Source organism: Pseudonaja textilis, chromosome Z, assembly GCF_049901715.1.
Source record: "Pseudonaja textilis isolate UNSWEBS1 chromosome Z, rPseTex1.2, whole genome shotgun sequence".
In the NCBI taxonomy this organism is placed as follows: domain Eukaryota; kingdom Metazoa; phylum Chordata; class Lepidosauria; order Squamata; family Elapidae; genus Pseudonaja; species Pseudonaja textilis.
Genome location: NC_142008.1, coordinates 122,794,528 through 122,813,474, shown reverse-complemented (window position 1 = coordinate 122,813,474; position 18,947 = coordinate 122,794,528). Strand labels below are relative to the sequence as shown.

The 18,947-nt window shown below is 42.3% G+C and overlaps 1 long non-coding RNA gene across 1 annotated transcript in view; it reads left to right on the top strand.

Moving 5' to 3' along the window:
• The window catches only part of LOC148124356 (uncharacterized), a 34,222-nt gene that overhangs the window by 11,002 nt on the left and 4,273 nt on the right, over positions 1-18,947 (top strand). Inside the window, exon 3 of the long non-coding RNA XR_015740015.1 lies at positions 14,071-14,162. This is a non-coding gene — a long non-coding RNA (uncharacterized LOC148124356). The remainder of the gene's footprint in view (positions 1-14,070; positions 14,163-18,947) is intronic.

Genomic DNA, 18,947 nt, shown 5'->3' with positions numbered 1-18,947 from the left:
TTGGAACAATTAATTAGTAGAACAACTTTCTTCTAGAAGTTGTGGATTCTCCAACACCGGAAATGTTTAAGAAGAGATTGGACAACCATTGGTGTAAGTTTTCTGCATGAGCAGGAGGATGGACTAGAAGACCACCAAGGTCCCTTCCAACTCTGTTATTCTGTTATGGCTTCAATTTCTTTGAAAGATCTGCTTGTCTTCCTTTTTCTGGAGCTCAAAGCTCCACAACAATCCTATGAAGCAGTCTAGGATGAGTGACTATCTCAACATATACCCAAGCACATTTCTGCATTTCTACATTTCTATGGCAGAGGGTGGACTTTGGTCTGGGTAACATACGCACAAGTGGCCAACGAGAAGGAAAACACCCTTCTTGCTTTGCAATTTTTTTTAAAAAATCTAATTCTCGCTACAGCCAACTTTGCTTGATGTGCCCCCGCCCGCAATCTTCTTCAAATTTATGACTGTAGTTCTGGCTACCGGTCGAGGAACAAGCTGCCAGGGCAAATTAACTTTGCTCTTAGGGGGCGTGGAGAAGATAGGAGTCCAGCCAGGAACTATAAATTAGCTAGCTCAGAGAGATACTTTAAGACCAAGACCGGTATGTGTTACTTCTCTGGACTTAGAGCCAAACTGTGGCTTTGCTTGGCATATCAGTGGCTACATTTGTAGAGAAAGCAGGTACTTTGGCCCACCAGCTAGAAAGTTTTAAAGCTAAAAGGGGTACATTCAGTCCAATCAATATTAATTTTATGTATCCAATTGGACTGGTGATTTACTGCAATGTAACTTTTGCTCTAATCCTCTGCCTGGAATAAAGCACCTCTCTTTTTATCAAAAGAGGGAAGGGAAGGGGAAGAAAGGGAAGGAGGGAGGGAGGGAGGATTTTAAAGGGGCCACATTTACCTTTCTAGCCATGGTAAGTTTTGCACTTCTGAAGTTAGAGAAGGCAGGCTGCAAAAGTTCCAGATTTAGGGCTGGAGGAAGTGGTATGAATTTTAAAATTAAACCTTTCCTTGTAATACAGTCCCAGGATTCACCCAGCTGACCAAGCAAGTCATAATGTAATTACTTTAATGGTTTTGTTAAATGAGATTACAGCTTGTGGGTTAGAAGACCTCCAGGGTCCCTTCCAACTGTTATTATATTACCCTATTATCCTAATCTTCTGACATGCAAAGTCAATGGGCTGTCCAGATTCACTTAACAACCATGTTACTAACCTAACAAATACAATGATTCACTCAACAATTCTGAAAAGAAGTCATAAAATTGGGACAAAACTCAATTAACAAATGTTTCACTTAGCAACAGAAATTTTGGGCTCAATTGTGGTCATAACTCAAGAACTATCTGTACCTTTAATAAGGACTACAGGATTGTAAAATCTGAATTTTTTGTCTTAGACTTTGCGTAATGATAGATACTGTAGGAAAGATGTTTGTTAGTCTAGTTCAGGGGTGTCAAACTCGATTTCATTGAAGGCCGCATTAGGGCTATGGTTGACCTTTGGGGGGCGGTCAGGAGGATGTGACCAACTGGGTGAGCATGGCCAGCTTGACATCACTCATTGGGCATGGTGACTGGGTGGGTGTGGCCAACAGGTGGCATGGCCAGTTTGACAACACTCCCCAAACTGCTGGCATGTTTCCTCTTCGCACTGGTTAGACTGGATCAAAGCCGCATTAGGTAGTCCGGGCCAAAGCGATGTGGGCCAGTCCCTTACATTTTCCAGGATGGCCCCATGGGCTAGATTTGGCCCGTGGGCCTTGTGTTTGACACCTCTGGTTTAGGCAGTTTTTCTTCAAGCTTAGCAACTTTAAGATATGTAGACATAAAATATGGGAATGTGCTGTCTGGGGAATTCTGGGAGTTGGCGTCCACATATCTTAAAGGTTGAGAAACAGTGTTCCCCCCCCCCCCCAAAAAAAAAAATCAGGAATCTGGGAGCAATGTTTCTAATTCAGATGCTTTAATCTAAGGCAGAAGTTTGGGGAGGCCTACAACTCTCTTCATCAAATACTTGAAACTATGTAAGTCAGTAAAAGGGATACCTGGCACCTTCTGGTTTCATGACAAAGGTGTGACGCAGACCCTGGCCCTCCCTCGAGGAACCAAGATATGGAGGTGTGGGATTGATTGGCACACAAATAAAGGACACCAGCCAGCTTGGTACAATGGTGTTTTCTTTGCTCTTTTGTTCCTATGGGCAACTGATGGAGACATTTACACTTGGCAGTTTATTAATTATTAGTCTCGGATAAACATTGTACAAAAAAAGCCTCTATCCGCAGAGACAGGTTACTTTTAATGATGGGTTGCTTCCTTCTTTGTCATGGAGCTATTGGCCAAATAACCGTCTGTTTTTTTTCCACCAGCTGAGCAATTCTTTTCTTTGGTTTCCGTGCAAATTCTCTGGGGTCTCTTTTGCACACCCCATTATCCACCCAGTTTCCTTGTGTGTAGGGATTCGTGAGGCCTCTCCTTTCCTGTTTTTCAAGCCTTGTTTTGCGCTGCTGGTTAATGTGAATTGACCTTTTTTTCTTCTTCTTTCGGCCAGTTCTTCAGGAGAAGATCATTGGCAGGTCTCTTTTCCTAGTTGCATAATCTTTAAATTCACCCCATTCCTCCATTTCATTTTTTCTCTTTTGAATGTCACCAATGTCTCTATGAGGCTGGACATGAGGGGGAACGTGCCTGTAGCATCTGACACCATTTCCCTCACCAAGGTTGATCTGCTGATCTCTGCCAGCAAAATTGTAAGGTTGGGGATCTCTCTTAACCTAGGTTTCAACCCAACCACCAGATTGGGTGGTTCAGAGCAGTCTCCGTAAGATATCTGCTGTGGTTTCCATCCAGTCATCACAAAAGCAGGAAAGAGTTTTGGCTGAACCCTATGTGGCAACTGGGTTCTTCAAATTTATAATTGTAGTTTTGACTACCAGTCCACGCAGGTCAAACAAAGGTTCACCTAGGTCAGGGGTCTGCAATCTTAAACAAAGAGCCGTTTGGACTCGGGAATCCTACCCAGCCTGGGAACCACAAAATCCTTTTTGCCTTGACCTAGCTACCTCTCTACCTTTCCCTTTCCCTCCCTCTCTCGCCAGATGAGGAGTGACTGGGAGGGAAGGGGCCAGCCAGTGGTGGGATCACCCAACAAGGAGCCACAGTAGAGGGCCCAAAGAGCCACATGCGGCTCCGGAGCTGCCGGTTGCCGACACCCAATCTAGGTCAAACAAAACCTTCTGGAAAACTGTCTACGGAGATTCTCAGTCATGGTTGTCCCAGAGTGCTTTTTTTCCCAGGAGGCAACTGGACTTTCTTGGTTGTTGTTGTTTTTTAAAAGATGTTTCATTTCTCATTCAAGAGGCTTCTTCAGCTCTGACTGGATAGTGGGGAATGGGAGGATTTATACTCCTGGCAGACTGCTGGTCATTTGTATCCTTTTAGAGAGTTGTGGAGGCCACTTGGAGGTTTATCTGTGCTCTCAGGGTCACCTGAGTAATGCAAATGGGTGTGGAGCCTTCTTGGCTGCAAGATGTTTTCTGCCCTGTGTCCTTTCATTGTTGAAGACAGGCGCAGGCTGTCAGGGATGAGCCTGTGTTGTCTGCATCTCAAACTGAAGTTAGACTACAGGAACCATTTGCACACAGGCTCCACACCCATTTGCACTACTCAGGTGATCCTGGGGACATAGGTAAACTTCCAAGTGGCTAGCTAAATGTCTTTGGAGATTCTCAGTCATCCAGGTCATGGTTATCCTGAAGCTTCTTGGATGAGAAATGAAACGTCTTCAAAGAAAAACCAAAAAGTCCAGTTGCCTCTAGAAAAAGCACCTTTGGACTCCAAGTGGCCTTAACGACTCTCTAAAAAGATACAAATGATCAGCTGTCTGCAAGAAGTATAAATCCTCTGTGGTGTTTGTTAAGCAAATGCCCAGTCTTAAGCGAATCAGTTGTTTGCTATGGGCCAGAAGTAAATGTTGGTTTTCAGCAAAAAAAAAAAAAAGTGAAATACAATCACATGACCACACAAAATAGCAGTAAATGCAGGATGCCAAACATATGATAACAGCCACATGGGGAAGAGTGGCTGTCATAACTTTTGAACTAGGTCATAAATACACACACTCACCCTGGAGAAGTCTGTCATAATTCTGAATGGTCACTAAGCAATCTGTCATAAATTGAGGATTACCTGTAACTTCATTGCATTAATATTAGGGCATTTTTCTGAGAAAAGTTAAGATTTCAGGTAGTTTAAGATCAGAATAGTGCCTGATGAACTTGGATTGAACAACTGAGGTTCTGTTTCATGCGAAACTAAATGTTGCAGGTTCTACCAAGTTCTCAATTCACACTATGCCAATGGTGTGCTATTAATGATTAATCGAGTAAACTGCAACATGATAAAGCCACCTATCATGGTTTATATATCACAATGCAACATGTTGGGCCAAGCCCAAGCAAACTAAATTTTGGTTTAATGAAAGGCATAAATCTTCAAATCAGAGTACAGTACCTGGTCAGGTTTAATTGAATCTCACAATTCATTAAATTATAATCAGACTTCCTTGTTTGCAGAAACTGTAGTTTGTAAGATCACAATTTATGGCTTTGTGCAATATATATTCTCTTCCAGTTGTGGCATAATCAGTCGTATTATATAAAGATCATTGTTTTCTGCAGTGTATAAAAATTTCTACCAAAATCAATTTCTACCAATATCACAACTCTCTGTGTATGTTCTGTGCATGAACTTGGTATCTTTCACAAACAAATTAAATGCTAAGTAGGCCTTTCTAATTCATCATTTCATCTCATTTGGGGTGAGGGGGAAATAGGTGTTAAATGACATATTTTAGAAGCCATGTCTTTAAAACTGCCGAGTGATTTCACATGACAATCTAATCTGATCTGTTAAAGTCCAAACAGCTGTGATTGCATGATGCATTAAGCTTGCCTGGGTAGCTTTAAGATATGTATACATGATTCCAATTCACAGGATCAGTGTAATTCGATAAACAGGCTAAATAGATTGCATGAATAAAATCTTTGGCTTGTTGAACACCTTATATTTGCAAGATGGATACTGTCAAGCATGAGGGATCAGGAGATTCAGGAAGCTCAAATGAGTATTAAAATGTATTGCAAGCTTAAGGACTCTACAAAAATCTGAGCTACTAACAAGGAAAATTCATGGGAATTAAGTAGGCATTCAAGGTGGACTGGACTTATTTCTCTTGTGGATGCACAGAGACTCATGACTTATTATGCCTTTGACCCTTCCCTCAGGCTCAGCCTGGTCATCTCCTAAAGTTCCCTCATCCATGCTTAAAGAAAAAAAATATATCAGGTTGATTAGTAAATAAGGAAAAAGTAGGAATAAGCATACTCAGGCTAACTTCCTGGGAAGTTATGCTACTCTGCCTAAGTCTGCCTTTGGCCTCTTTGGCCTCATCATTTGCTCTGGCTTTTGCTCCCCTGTAGTCTTTCTGTATCTTCATGTAAGGTGTGTCAAATATTTCAGCTTTCAATTTCCAAACATTAGGAGTGCTCAAAAGTTGTGACGTGCCTTAGGGATTGTAAAATATATTTTGATTATTTTAACATAATTTAGATGTGCTTAGTAACTACATAAATATCCTAACTTGAAAACATTGTTTGCTTCTGTGCAAATTGATAATTTAAATATTCCTTATTTGCTGGGGGAAAAAAAATTCCTGGTTCTCTTAAAAAAAACATTACTGCCTTCACCATGGCTATCATGATTCCATCAAATGGAGCAGCTATGTAAATTTGATTAATAAATCAATCAATCTCCCATTAGTATTATCTATATCTACTCCTACTATTTTAAGTACAGGCAATACTGATAATGCAATAGTTGCTGTCATCCCCTTTGGGACTGTCATTTTTACAAGTCCTACACACTGCTATTGTTGCTACCAGTAGTAGCTACTACCAGTAGTAACCATTACGATATCCATCTAAAAGTGAAACAATGTTGTTGTCCCTCCTAGTCTCTGCTACCAGCTGTCAGAATAATAATTTGGGGTTCCAACTCTTTGGCAGCAGCTGCTGTGTTGATTTTTGTTGATAACTACTGCTTTACTCAACATACTCTGAACTTTCCTGCAGGAGCACTTCCTGTTCTTGCTATAGGTGGTATGTCTATAGAATTGCACTATGTATCCTCTGCCTGTCAGGAATTGGAATTTCTGCTTGGTTTAGGATGATGGGGGAGAATGGAAAAGCCATAGAGCAGTGGCCTCCTAACCTTTAGGGCATCAGGGACTAGTTCCATGGAGAGAAGTTTTTCCACGGACCGGAGAGGACATGGTTTTGTATACTGCCTATATCTCACGGATCGGACTTCGCTTGTTTATGAGCCCTGGTTTCTGGACAGTGCACCAACCAACCGGGACATAGAGAAAGGACAAAATTAACAGTTGTATGTGTGAGAAAGACCTCTCCTGCCCATTCCCTCCTCTAACAAGTGGTCCATTGTGTTGCGTTGCCTGAACCAGCTTAGGTAGACCTGTCAGCATGGAGGTTTAGGAGCTATCGTATCCCGTGTGTGTGTGTGTGTGTGTGTGTGTGTGTGTGTGTGTGTATAGCAGGATGAAGTGGATGGTGGATGAAGCTTGAGTAACTGGTGTCCAGAGAGGAAGTTTGCCACCAGCTTGCTCAGAGCATGGAGAGTACAACTCTGCCTCTGGTTGGATCCCACCAGCCATAGATCCCACTTTCCCACCGGCTGGGAGGGACTAGAACAGAACTGGGGATTTTATGGCTTCTGGGCTACATCTGGCTCCCTGTTGCCAAAGGAGACAGTTATTGTTCATGGAATTTCGCCTCATTTTGCAACATTTCTTGTCACAGAAGAAGCTGTAAAGTTAGGAACATGGTTGTTAAGTAAATCTTGCTTCTCCAATGACTTATCAAAACATCGCAAACAATAGTGGGATGCTGCCAGTTTAATAACTATTTCGGTGAGCACCTGAAAATGGAGCATTTAGCAGCTCAGCTGCTTACTTTCCAAGTCAGCAATGGTAAGTAGAATAGCGAGTGGGGGGAAATTGTTGTGCCATGCGATTGAGATGAGCTACAAAGCAGGAAATAAAGGACAGGATAGGGCAAGGACAGATGGGCAGGGCCAGCTGATCATTGGAACTACCGGTTCACCTGAACCAGTCCAAACCTGCAGCATCCCACCACTGGTCACAAAAGGTGATCATTGCAATAGTCATAAATAAGAGCCAGTTTTCGTGTATGTGAATTTTGACAATTGCGTTAGTATCTTAACAACTCTAGTAACTCACTTAACAAACACGGCAAGAAAAATAAAAAAAATGGGGCAAAACTTACCTTACAGCTGCCTTGCTTAACAACAACAAAAATGGAATCGATGGTGGTCGTAAGTCAAGGAATACCCATATCTGGGAATTGGTGTTCTTTGACCTTACTGTCTAAAAAACAAAACAAATCAAGACAGTTAAGGTCAAAGAACACCACTTTTAATTAAAAAAAAACTTGGACAGGCTTTTTTTAAAAGAAAAAAAGAAAAGAAAGTGAAGATGGCAACTGGCAGATGTTGGAGTACAATAGGTAGTTTAGCCATAGTTGGGGGTTAGTTTTTAACTCTTTGGTTTTTGCTCTTTTCCATTCAAGTGCAAGGATGGAAAGGAACAGAGCGAAGGACTTGGGGTAGATTTTTGGCAACTGGAAAGACTTAACCAGCAGGATTGGATGAGAGCGTCATACTCCTGGCTGGCCTTCATTGCTCCCATGCAGCCTGGCATCTCTCAACACCTATTTCAGGACAAGGCCGTGGTTGGCGTTGCATCCATCAATCAGATGTGGGCAAGGAGATACAACACATTCCTGAACAGGTGCCCCTGAGTCAGAGCCCACAGGAACAAACTGAGGGCATAGTCCAAAGTCATGTCATGGTTGCTAGGCTGCAGTTGAAGTGGTCAGGCCCCTGGGGCTGGAAACCTTCTGGAACCTTCTAAAAACAGAGTTCAATGATCATGTTCAGCTACAATATGTCCAGGGGTGGGATGCTGCCGGCATAACAACCAGTTTGGTGATCATGCACTTCACGTGCCTGACATGTGCTGTGTGCGCGTGAACAGCAATGCAAAAATCCTTACCCGCTATGTTACTTTGGGGGAATAACATAACTGAGGAGCAGCAATCCCCTCTTCCATGCTGATCAGCTGGGACAATCAGCATGATCATCGGAGTGAACTGATTCGCTCCCAGCTGATCTTTGGAGCTAGGGGTTCACCCAAACCAGTCCTAACTGGCAGAATCCCACCCCTGGATATGTCCACTCCAGCCATGGTTTACGGCAGGGGGGGTGTCTCCAAAATCGGTAACTTTTTAAGACCGGTGGACTTCAAATCTCAGTATGGCTGGCTGGGGAATTCTGGGAGTTGAAGTTCACAAGTCTTAAAGTTGCCAAGTTCGGAGCCTCCCAGTTTATTGCATATACATAAAGTTTAAATCATGGCTTGCAAACTAGCGGGGCCAGATTTCTACAGGGTAGTCCTTGACTTACGACCGCAACTGAGCCCAAAATTTCTGTCGCTAAGCAAGACATTGGTTAAGTGACTTTTACCCCATTTTACAACTTTTCTAGCCACAGTAGTTCAGTAAATCACTGCAGTTAATATGTTAGTAACCCGGTTGTTAAAAGAGAATCGGGTTTTCCGATTGACTTGGCTTGTCAGAAGATCATAGGTGGTGATCACATGACCTTGGAACCCAGTAACGGTCATAAGTGTGAACCACTTGCCAAGCATCTGAATTTTGATCATGTGACCATGGGGACACTTCCAAGGTCGTAACTACGAAAAAGGGTCATCAATCACTTTTTCCAGTACTGTTGTACCTTTCAGCGGTCCCTAAGTAATTGTCGTAAGTTTGAGGACTAGCTGCATAGGCCAAGCTAGGACCAAACTCCATTTTGACTCAAGATGATGATATGAACCATCTATCTGGGTGTTCTATCTTGAATACTTGAGTAAACCTAACTCTCATCTGGGGAAAACCCATGATAATTATATTGGATGGGTTCACAGGTAACTTTAGGCTACGGTTGGTGGCTGAGCCTACAGACCACCTGAAATCCTACTTCAGAGTTGACAAAGGTACTTAAGTTCACATGAAGTCAACCCAAGACCTTTGCATTGTGGCAAATCTTCAAATCCTGGCAGCAGACTAACAAGTAGTATAATTCGTTTAAACATTCAATTATCAGTACTAAAATATCATACTTACGAAGTGTTAGGTTGACACATTGAGGGATGCATCAGGGCTGTGGTTGACCGAGGGGGATGGGGCATGGCCAGCTTGATACCACTCAATGGGCGTGAGCAACTGGGTGGGCATGGCCAATTGATGCCATTCCCCAAACTGCTGGCATGTTTCCTCTTCTCATTGGGTAGATCGGGTCAAAGCAATGCGGCCCCTTACATTTTCCAGGATGGCCCCATGGTCCAGATCCGACAATAACAAGGACCAAATCTGGCCTGCGGCCCTGAGTTTGACACCGCTGGGTTAACATAAGTATTAACAATTAATCAATGGAACAGCTTGCCTTCCAGAGTTGTGGGGCACTGGTGATTTTCAAGAAAAGATAACCATCCATTTGTCCAAGGTGATATAGGGTCTCCTTTCTTGGACATGGGGTTGGTCTAGAACAGGGGTGCTTAGATCTGGCCCACAGAGCTGCCCTGGAAACAACAAAGGACTGGCCCACAGTGCCTCTGCCAGAGAAAACGGAGCTCCATTATCACTGGCAGAAGGTTACCAAAATAAACAAAAAACAAAACAAAAGGAGAAATGTTTCCCCTTTTGCATTTGAGCTTCCAAGAAGGGACAGGAAAGGAGAAAGGGGAGATGAAAGGCAAAGGAAAAAAAGGAAGATTGGAAGAGAACAAGAAAAGAAAAAGGAAAGAGCGGAAGGAAGAAGAAAGGAGAATGAAGAGGGAAGGAAAAAGAAGAAAAGGAAGGAAGGAAGGGAGGGAGGGAGGGAGAATCTGAAGGAAGTCCTGCCTTACATTTGGCCACCACAGGTGCCCCCAACACAAGTGTTGAGCTGGCCACGCCCACCCTGGCCACACCCACTTCAGCCATGTCCACTCTGGCCCTCCAAGGTCACACACAACCCTGATGCGGCCCTCAATGAAATTGAGTTTGACACCCGATTCTAGAAGACCTCCAAAGTCTCTTCCAACACTATGAATTTTTGATTCTATCCTCTTTTAAACCAAGCTTTAGTTCTTCCAATACCCCATTATGGTTTATTTTGGCTTGCTGTGCTGTGCTGAGAACCAATCATGGTTAAGCAGTAATCACTTAGAATAAGTCAACTCCAGTCAAATCCTAAAGGACCAGATTAAGGTGACTAGATAGTTTACATCTGAATTTTATTAATTTACCCAAAGTCTAATCATTCTAGCTGTCCCTTTACTCCAAATCCCAGATAATACTCTTCAATTTATGGGTGAATATAAATTAGTGTTCCAGGTAATCCTCAGTTTATGACCACAATTGAGCTAACAGTTTGGTTGTTAAGCAAGAATGTTGTTAAGTGAGCTTTGCCCCATTTTACTTCCTTTCTTGACACCGTTGTTAAGTGAATCACTGCAGTTGTTAGCGACACAGTTGTTAGGGAAATCTGGCTTCCCCGTTGATTTTGCTTGTCAAAAGGTCAGAAAAGCTGATCACATCACATTTCAGCCAGTTGCAAACATCTTAATTTTAATCCTGTGACAACAGGGATGCTCCAACGGTCATAAATGTGAAACACGGTCATAAGTCACTGCCAACCCTGAAGCTCGCCTGACTGAAGCCATTCTTTGAGATGGCCTGCCTCAGTTTTGTTTGCTGTGGGCATGTTACTTGGATCCCTGAAATTCACTTTTTTCAATGCCTCTGTAAATTCGAGTGGTCACTAAACTAATGGTTATAAGTCAAAGATTACCAATAATATGTTGTCTCTTCTAAAGGAGCCACCACACCACAATGTAGGGAACAATTCGGATAGGATAGGATAGGATAGGATAGGATAGGATAGGATAGGATAGGATAGGATAGGATAGGACAGGACAGGACAGGATAGAACAGAACAGAATAATTGGAAGGGACCTTGGAGGTCTTCTAGTCCAACCTCTGCTTAGGCAGGAAACCCTATACCATTTCAGAAAATGGTTGCCCAATCTCTTCTTAAAAACTTCCAGTATGGGAGCACTTACAACTTCTGGAAGCAAGTTGTTCCACTGATTATTGTTCTAACTGTCAGGAAATTCCTCCTTAGTTCTCAGTTGCTTCTCTCCTTGATTAGTTTCCATCCATTGCTTCTTATTCTGCCTTTAGGTGCTTCGGAGAATAGCTTGGCTCCCTCTTATTTGTGGCAGCCTCTGAGATATTGGAATTTATTAAATAAAGATGTACAGCAGCCTAAATAATGTATAAATCAAAAGAAGAAGGGGGAGGAATAGCCAGAAAGCCTCAGAGGAATGTGCAGGCTTAACAAAAAAGAAACAATCCTTGGCAATTTCTTAATAAGAATAAAAAAAAGTTTAGAGATAACACAGAACTTGGAAATTCCGAGAAAGCAGTCAGTATCTGATACAGATCCTCAGCTGATCAGGGGGTGGGGCTGAGGCCCAATTCCCAGTAAACAGGATCTGCTGAAGAGCAAAACAGCATATTTTTCTACTCCCTATCTCTTCCCTTGCCATATTTCCAAAGAAAGTGAGGACAGCTCCTCCTGATTTTTTTTTCCAGTAGTACTCATATACTTCTTTGGATAAGATAAGCACCCAAGCAAACTTGACCAAGGAACACTTCACTCTTGCGTTTCCACTGATGTCTTAAAGATCCCTATTATAGGGGTATGTTTGTGTGTCTCTGTGTGTGTGTTTACACATGTAAGTTGAAGGAGTCCTCAACTTACAACAACTCATCTAGAGAACATTCAGTTCATCTAGGGAAAGTTACAACGGCACTGGAAAAAGTGACTTACGACCGTTGTTGACACAGCTGGAAGTTAAAACCCACCCCTCTCCTGGGAAAATGAAATACTTTAGGATATACTAAAAAAGCAGAATATTTCCCCTAAAGTAGAATAGAATAGAATTCATTATCGGCCAAGTGTGATTGGACACACCAGGAATTTGTCTTGGTGCAAATGCTTTCAGTATCATAAAAGAAAAGATACATTTACTTAATGACAGTGGCAAGAAAGGTCATAAAATGGAGCAAAGTTCCCATAACAAATGGTTCACTTAGCAACAGAAATGTTGGGCTCAATTGTGGTCATAAGGCGAGGACCCCCTGTAGTTCTCAATTCATTTCCACCACTGAGACCTGAATTTCCGTTGATAATACGTAAAGCTGTTTGAATTGCATCCTCTTTTAAAATATTCTATGCCACCGTTGGTAAGTGAATCATGCGGCTGTTAAGTGAATCCAGCTTCCCCCATTTGCTTGCCAAAAGCCAGCTGGGAAGGTCGCAAAGGGTGATTGCATGACCCTGGAAGTCTGCCTTTGTCATAAATACATGTCAGTTTGCCAGGTGTCTGAATTTTGATCATGTGGCGATGGGGATGCCGCTACAGTTGTATGAGGACCGGTTGTAACTCAAGTGTCGTAACCATCGATAAACAAATGGTTGTAAATCAAGGGCTACATGTATGCGTATGTGTACAGACAGATACACACACACACACACACACACACACGCATGTACAGGGGTGTGGCTCAGTGGCTAAGCTTGTCAATCAGAAAGGTCAGCAGTTTGGCAGTTCAAACCCCTAGCCCTGCACAACGGAGTGACCTCCTGTTACTTGTCCCAGCTTCTGCCAACCTAGCAGTTTGAAAGCACGTAAAAATGCAAGTAGAAAAATAGGGACCACTTTGGCGGGAAGGTAACAGCATTCCATGTGCCTGCAGCATTTAGTCATGCTGGCCACATGACTACGGAGACGTCTTCGGACAGCAATGGCTCTTCAGCTTTGTAACAGAGATATGCACCACCCCCTAGAGCCAGAAACAATGTGTATGTGAGAGGGGAACCTTTACCTTTATACATACATACGGGCACAGATATAAGTGTGTGTGTGTGAGATGTTATCTATCTTAACTTTCACCAACCACTGTAATTATCAACCAAATGGTCTCTATGCCTGAATTCCAGCAATCGTTCTTATGTTTTAGCCTCCAGTCCCCCAATTCAAATTTTGATTAGGGGATTGGAAGCTCAACATATAAAGAACTGTTGTTCGATTTGGGTAGGGCTAGTTTAAAAGACTCAGGGCGATATGATAACAGTATTGCAGTTATCTCCTACAAAGAAGAGGAGTTAACCTATTGTCTAAAGCACCAGAAAGCAGGACAAGAAGCAGTAGATGGAAGCTAAACAAGGAGAGAAGCAACCTTAAAACTAAGGAGAAATTTCCTGACCATGAGAACAATTAACTAGTGGAACAACTTGCCTCCAGAAGTTGGGGCTGCTCCAACACTGGAAGGTTTTTAAGAAGAGATTGGACAACCATTTGTCTGAAATGGTATAGGGTTTCCTGCCTGAGCAGGGGGTTGGACTAGAAGACCTCCAAGGTCTCTGGTCCTGAGGGTGTTTTTTCAAGAGGCAACTGGACTTTCTGTTTTTTCTTTGAAGATGTTTCAATTCTCTTCTGTAGCTCTGAACAGAAAAACACCTTTGGGCCAACCATGACCTGGATGACTGAAAATCTCCATAGATATCCAAGATCTCTTCCAATTTTGTTATTCTGAATTAAACTTGGAACATTGTTCTGTGTGGTGAGGGTTTAGGATCCTCTTGTTTTTTTTAAACAAATACATTAGGCCAATGTTTCTCAACCCTAGAAACTTTCAGATGTGTGGACTTCAACACCCAGTATTCCCCAGCCAGCAAGTGGAGCATTCTGGGACTTGAAGTCCACACATCTTAAAGCTGCTGAGGCCCAGAAACACTGGTTTGCCTCTTTAAAAGCAAAACACAATTTTAAATAACTCTGCTTTTATTTGATAGCAAAGCCACAGGAGGCATATGGCAACTCAGGCAAAGAACACCATGAACCCATTACGGGGAGGACAAAAGTCAAAGATTGTGTAACATGGCAGGTAGGAGTCAGCGTTAGTTGTGGCGGGGGGAGGGGGGAGGAGAAAAATTGGTTGGTTTCCCATATGAAGGCTAAATTATAACCCAGGGATTACAAGCCGCAATGGGGAGACGATTGTTGACACGCTAACCCACCGAGAAGGAAATCACTGTGTGGTTTATGTTGATCCAGAGAAGCAAAATGATCATTGGACTATACACGTTTCCCAGGAGCTGTACTGGCACATCAGACTAGGTCGTAAATCATTATAACTGGGTTGGCCAGTTGGGTGAGCAAAAACCTCAATGGGTCACATGACAGCGTTTCACCAGGCTCCTGAAACCATCTTACGAAGCCGAATGGGGCCTAAGCATTTCCTTCTTTAATAGATTTACAAATGGTGGAGATAGCAGGGGTTATTTTAGGATACTATATAGGATGGGATACTGAAGAACGTAGAATAAGAGCTGGAAGGGACCTTGGAGGCCTTCTAGTCCAACCCCTGCTTAAGCAGGAGACCCTATACCACAAGTGGCTATTCAGTCTGTTTAAAAACCTTCAGTGATGGGGCACCCACACCTGCTGAAGGCAACTCAGCCCAGCGGTTAATTGTTCTCACTGTTGGGAAATTTCTCCTTAGTTCTAGATTGCTTCTCTCCTGGAATGGTTTCCATCCATGGGTTTTTTGTCTTACCTTCTGGAGCTTTGGAAAATCAGCTGACCTCATCTTTGTGGCAGCCCGTCAAATATCGGAACGCCGCTATCCTGTGTCTCCTAGTCCTTCTTTTTCACTTGGTTAGAACCCCCCTGCTGAAATCTTGTGATCAGAGTAGAAAAATAATAAACCCAGTGAAGAGAATACCGTTTCCCAAAACATACAACCTATCCTGAAAGTAAGTCCTAGCTTGATTTTTACACATGCACCCAACACAATCCCTATTCCCCCCCCCCCAAATAAGCCCTAATTAAGATCCTGCCCACTCCAGAGTGGACAGGTAAAAAATAAGTGAGGGTGGGGTAGGGTGGGGTGGAGCTGCTCTACTACCTACCTTTGGACAGTGTAGCCAGGCCTCTCACAGCCCTACATCTGCCATTTCTTCTGAAGCTGAGAAGTCTGGGAAGGCTTTCCTGAAGGCCGCTATAGCTGATAACAAAGCTCCAGATCGATCTGGAGCTCTGTTATTAGCTGCAGAGACCTTCAGAAAAGCCTTGCCAGCAGCAGCAGGAGTTTCTGAAGGCCTCTGATAGTGAAAAGGAGGCCAGGGGCGACACGTGCAAGTGAGGTTAGTCAGTGGATGACATCCCCTGAAAATAAGACCTGGTGCCTTTTTTGGTGGCAAAAAATATAAGACATTTTTGGGAAAACACAATAGGTGACTTGGTCCCAAGGAACTTGCAGTCAACTGATTCTCTCTAAAGGTCTCCAGTCATGAGCAGAAGGAACAAAAGGTGGTGAGATTCAAAGCAGAAAACTCAGGACAAGAATCACCTGAGAGAAGGTTCAGCTTGAACCTCAAAGTAAAATAGGACATTATTAAAAGAGACTATGAGAAACAGGAACAATCTGTCCCGGCCTCCTTGGTTTTTATTGGGGATGAATGCAGAGAACTTTAGATAAGGTTTTGATAAGTCGCCTGACCTGAAAGGGAGACAATCCTCTAAACAAGTTCCTTTCTCCAAGTAATAGCAAAAGTGATAACATTTAGACTTATATACCGCTTCACAGCCCTCTTTAAGTGGTTTACAGAGTCAGCCTATTAACCCACAACAGTCTAGGTCCTCATTTTACCCACCTGGGAAGGACAAAAGGCTGAGTCCACTTTGAGATTCAAACTGCCAAATTGCAGGCAGCCAGCAGGCAGCAGAAGTAGCAGGCAGCAGAAGTACTGCACTCTAACCACTGTGCCACCATGGCTCATCCTCAACTTACAACCATTTGGTGACCATTCAAAGTTACAATGGCACTGAAGAAGTGACTTACATCCGTTTTTCACTCTTACGACTGGTACAGCATGTGATCACAATTCGGGTATTTCTTTTTTTTTTCCCCCAATATCCAGCCAGGGTGGATTCTATGTTAAATGTTAAATTAAATTAAATTGGATCACTTTTCTTTTTTTGGACTCCATATTTTTTTCTTTTTTGTAGTTGTTACTGCTGGACATGTGTTTTTATTTTGTTTTGTTTTGTTTTTCTGTTTGGTATTTTACCTTTTATAATAAAACAAAATAAGTATATTTTAAAAAAATTTGGATGCTTGGCCACTGATTCATATTTATGACCTTTGCAATGTCCCAGGGTCATGTGATCAACTTTTGCGACCTTTCGACAAGCAAACTCAATGGGGGAAGACAGATCCACTTAACAACCATGTTACTAATTTAACCACTGCAGTGGTTCATTTAGCAAATGTGGCAAGAAAAGGCCGTAAAATGGCCGTAAACTCATTTAAACTGGCTCGCTTAGCAACAGACGTTTTGGGCTCAATTGAGTTTGTAAGTCAACGACTATCTGTACAACACTTGAGTAGTGTTAAGTCTAAAATTAGCTACTAAAGGTTGACTTTGATGGCATCTTATTTGAAAAAAAGACAAGACAAACTTGGTGATTTAATCAAATGTTAAGAATGCTAGCAATCTTAAGATGAGTGGAGTTCAACCCCCAGAATTCCTCAAGCCAGCAATTCTGGGAATCCCACAACAGAAAGTTGCCAGGATTGACAAACATTGTTTTAATCCACTACCCACTCCTTTTCTCCTCTAAAATAATTGGATTATCTCCTCTGTGCAAGTCCCAGAAGGAATTATATCTGTTCCCATTCTTTGCTGAGAGATGCTTCATCTAGAGAGATTGCTCATTATGGATTACAGGAAGTCTTCGAGTTTGTTTACTGACCATTCAAAGCTATAACAGCACTGAAAAACCCTGATTTGTCAGGGTTACGACTGTTGCGGCATCCCCGTGATCTTTATCGTCATTTAATGATCCCATAATCCCCTGTGGGGTGGAGTCTGGGCAACTGAATCTATCAATCTTTTATTGTCAATACACAGCATGTGTACAATGAAATTGAACTTGAATGAGATTGAAATGGAGCTAGCAGAGTGTTTTAATGGCGGATGCTCTTCCTATCGCCAACGCAGAGTTTTGTATAGCAGATATATTCTCAGTGTGTCCAGAGAGAAATATCTGCCTCTATCTCCAATCAAAATTACAGCCTCCTGATTGTGAGGCGAGAGCTTCTCCTCTAGGCCACCACAACCTCCCGGCATCCCCTGTGATCATGTGATCAAAATTCAGATGCTTGGGCCACTGCTTCATTCTTATGACCATTGCTAAGTCCCAAACTCATGTGATGCCCTTTTGTGACTTTCTGACAAGCAAAATCAATGGAAAAGCCATTTAACAAACAGGTTACTAATTTATAAACTGCAGTGTTTCGCTTAACAGGTCATAAAATGGGGCAAAACTCACTTAACAAATGTCCCAGTTTAACTTCAGACATTTTGGGCTCAGTTGTGGTTGTAAATCAAAGACTACCTGTAGTTCCCCTTTAGGTCTTCCACTTGATGTCAGTTTTGTTAGAGTTCCCCAGCCTAGTGCTTACAGCCATAAAAAGACTGGGCAGCAATAGCAATAGCACTAAGCAATAGTACTTATATACCACTTCACAGAAGAATGGAAGATGCCAGTGAGACTCAAACTGCCAAAACTCTGGCAACCGGCGGTCAACAGAAGTAGCCTGCAGTTCTGCATTCTAACCACTGCACCATCATACTTAATGCTGAACTTTGGGTGACTGCAGTCAGTCCTTTAATTACAATTGAGCCCAAAATTTCTGTTGCTAAGCAAGACAGTTGTTGTGTAAATTACGACCATTTTACATTTGTCACAGTTGTTAAATCGCTACACTTGTTGTGACATGGTTGCCAAGTGAACCTGGCTTCCCCATTGACTTTGCTTATCGGAAGATCGCAAACTGGGATCATATGACTTCGGGGCACTGCAACCGTCATAAGTACGAACCGATTTCCAAGCATCACTCTGGGGTTGCTGCAATGGATGTAAGTGTGAAAAACAGTAACAAGTCACTTTTTCAGGGACCTTGTATCTTTGAACGGACACTAAATGAACTGTCATAAGTCAAAGACTACCAGTATCTAGAATTTTAAGAATGAGAGAATAGAAAATGCTCCTATAAGACCAGAGAGAAATCCGAGCATCTGGTTTAAAGAAAAAAAAAGGAAGTTTTATATAGCTGTTTCAGAAAGGAAAAGATACTGGATTGGGGGGGGGGGGGTTGATCATGTCCCAAATGAACTTTAAGAAAATATATATCAATCCTAACATACAAAGTGAAAACATTCTTATTATTAAATTAACACCATCCTCAGCCCGTTTGTAAGATAAGATTTGGTAGCTGGATTCACTAAGCCATAAATAGTTTATAAATTGGGTTTATAAACAGGTGGATTCATCCATCTCAGTTTAGAACTGATCCCAGGCATTATAACTGAAACATTGTTTATGCCAACCATGGTTGAACAAACTATGGTTAAAATTACAACCTAGCATGTAAAATTGAGTCTATGTATTTTAACGTGAGGATGGTGTTAAATGATTATAATTCTTGATAGCTATTCCTGGTTCTCTGAGCTTCCGAAGGAAGACCTCTTAATAAACTTAAATAAAATTGTTTTCTTTGAACTTGAAAATGTCTAGAAGACTAGAGAGCAGGTTCAGATATTTCCTATTTCAACTTTGTTTCCTACTTTTCTACTTAGAATTCCTACCAGTCCTGCTTTTT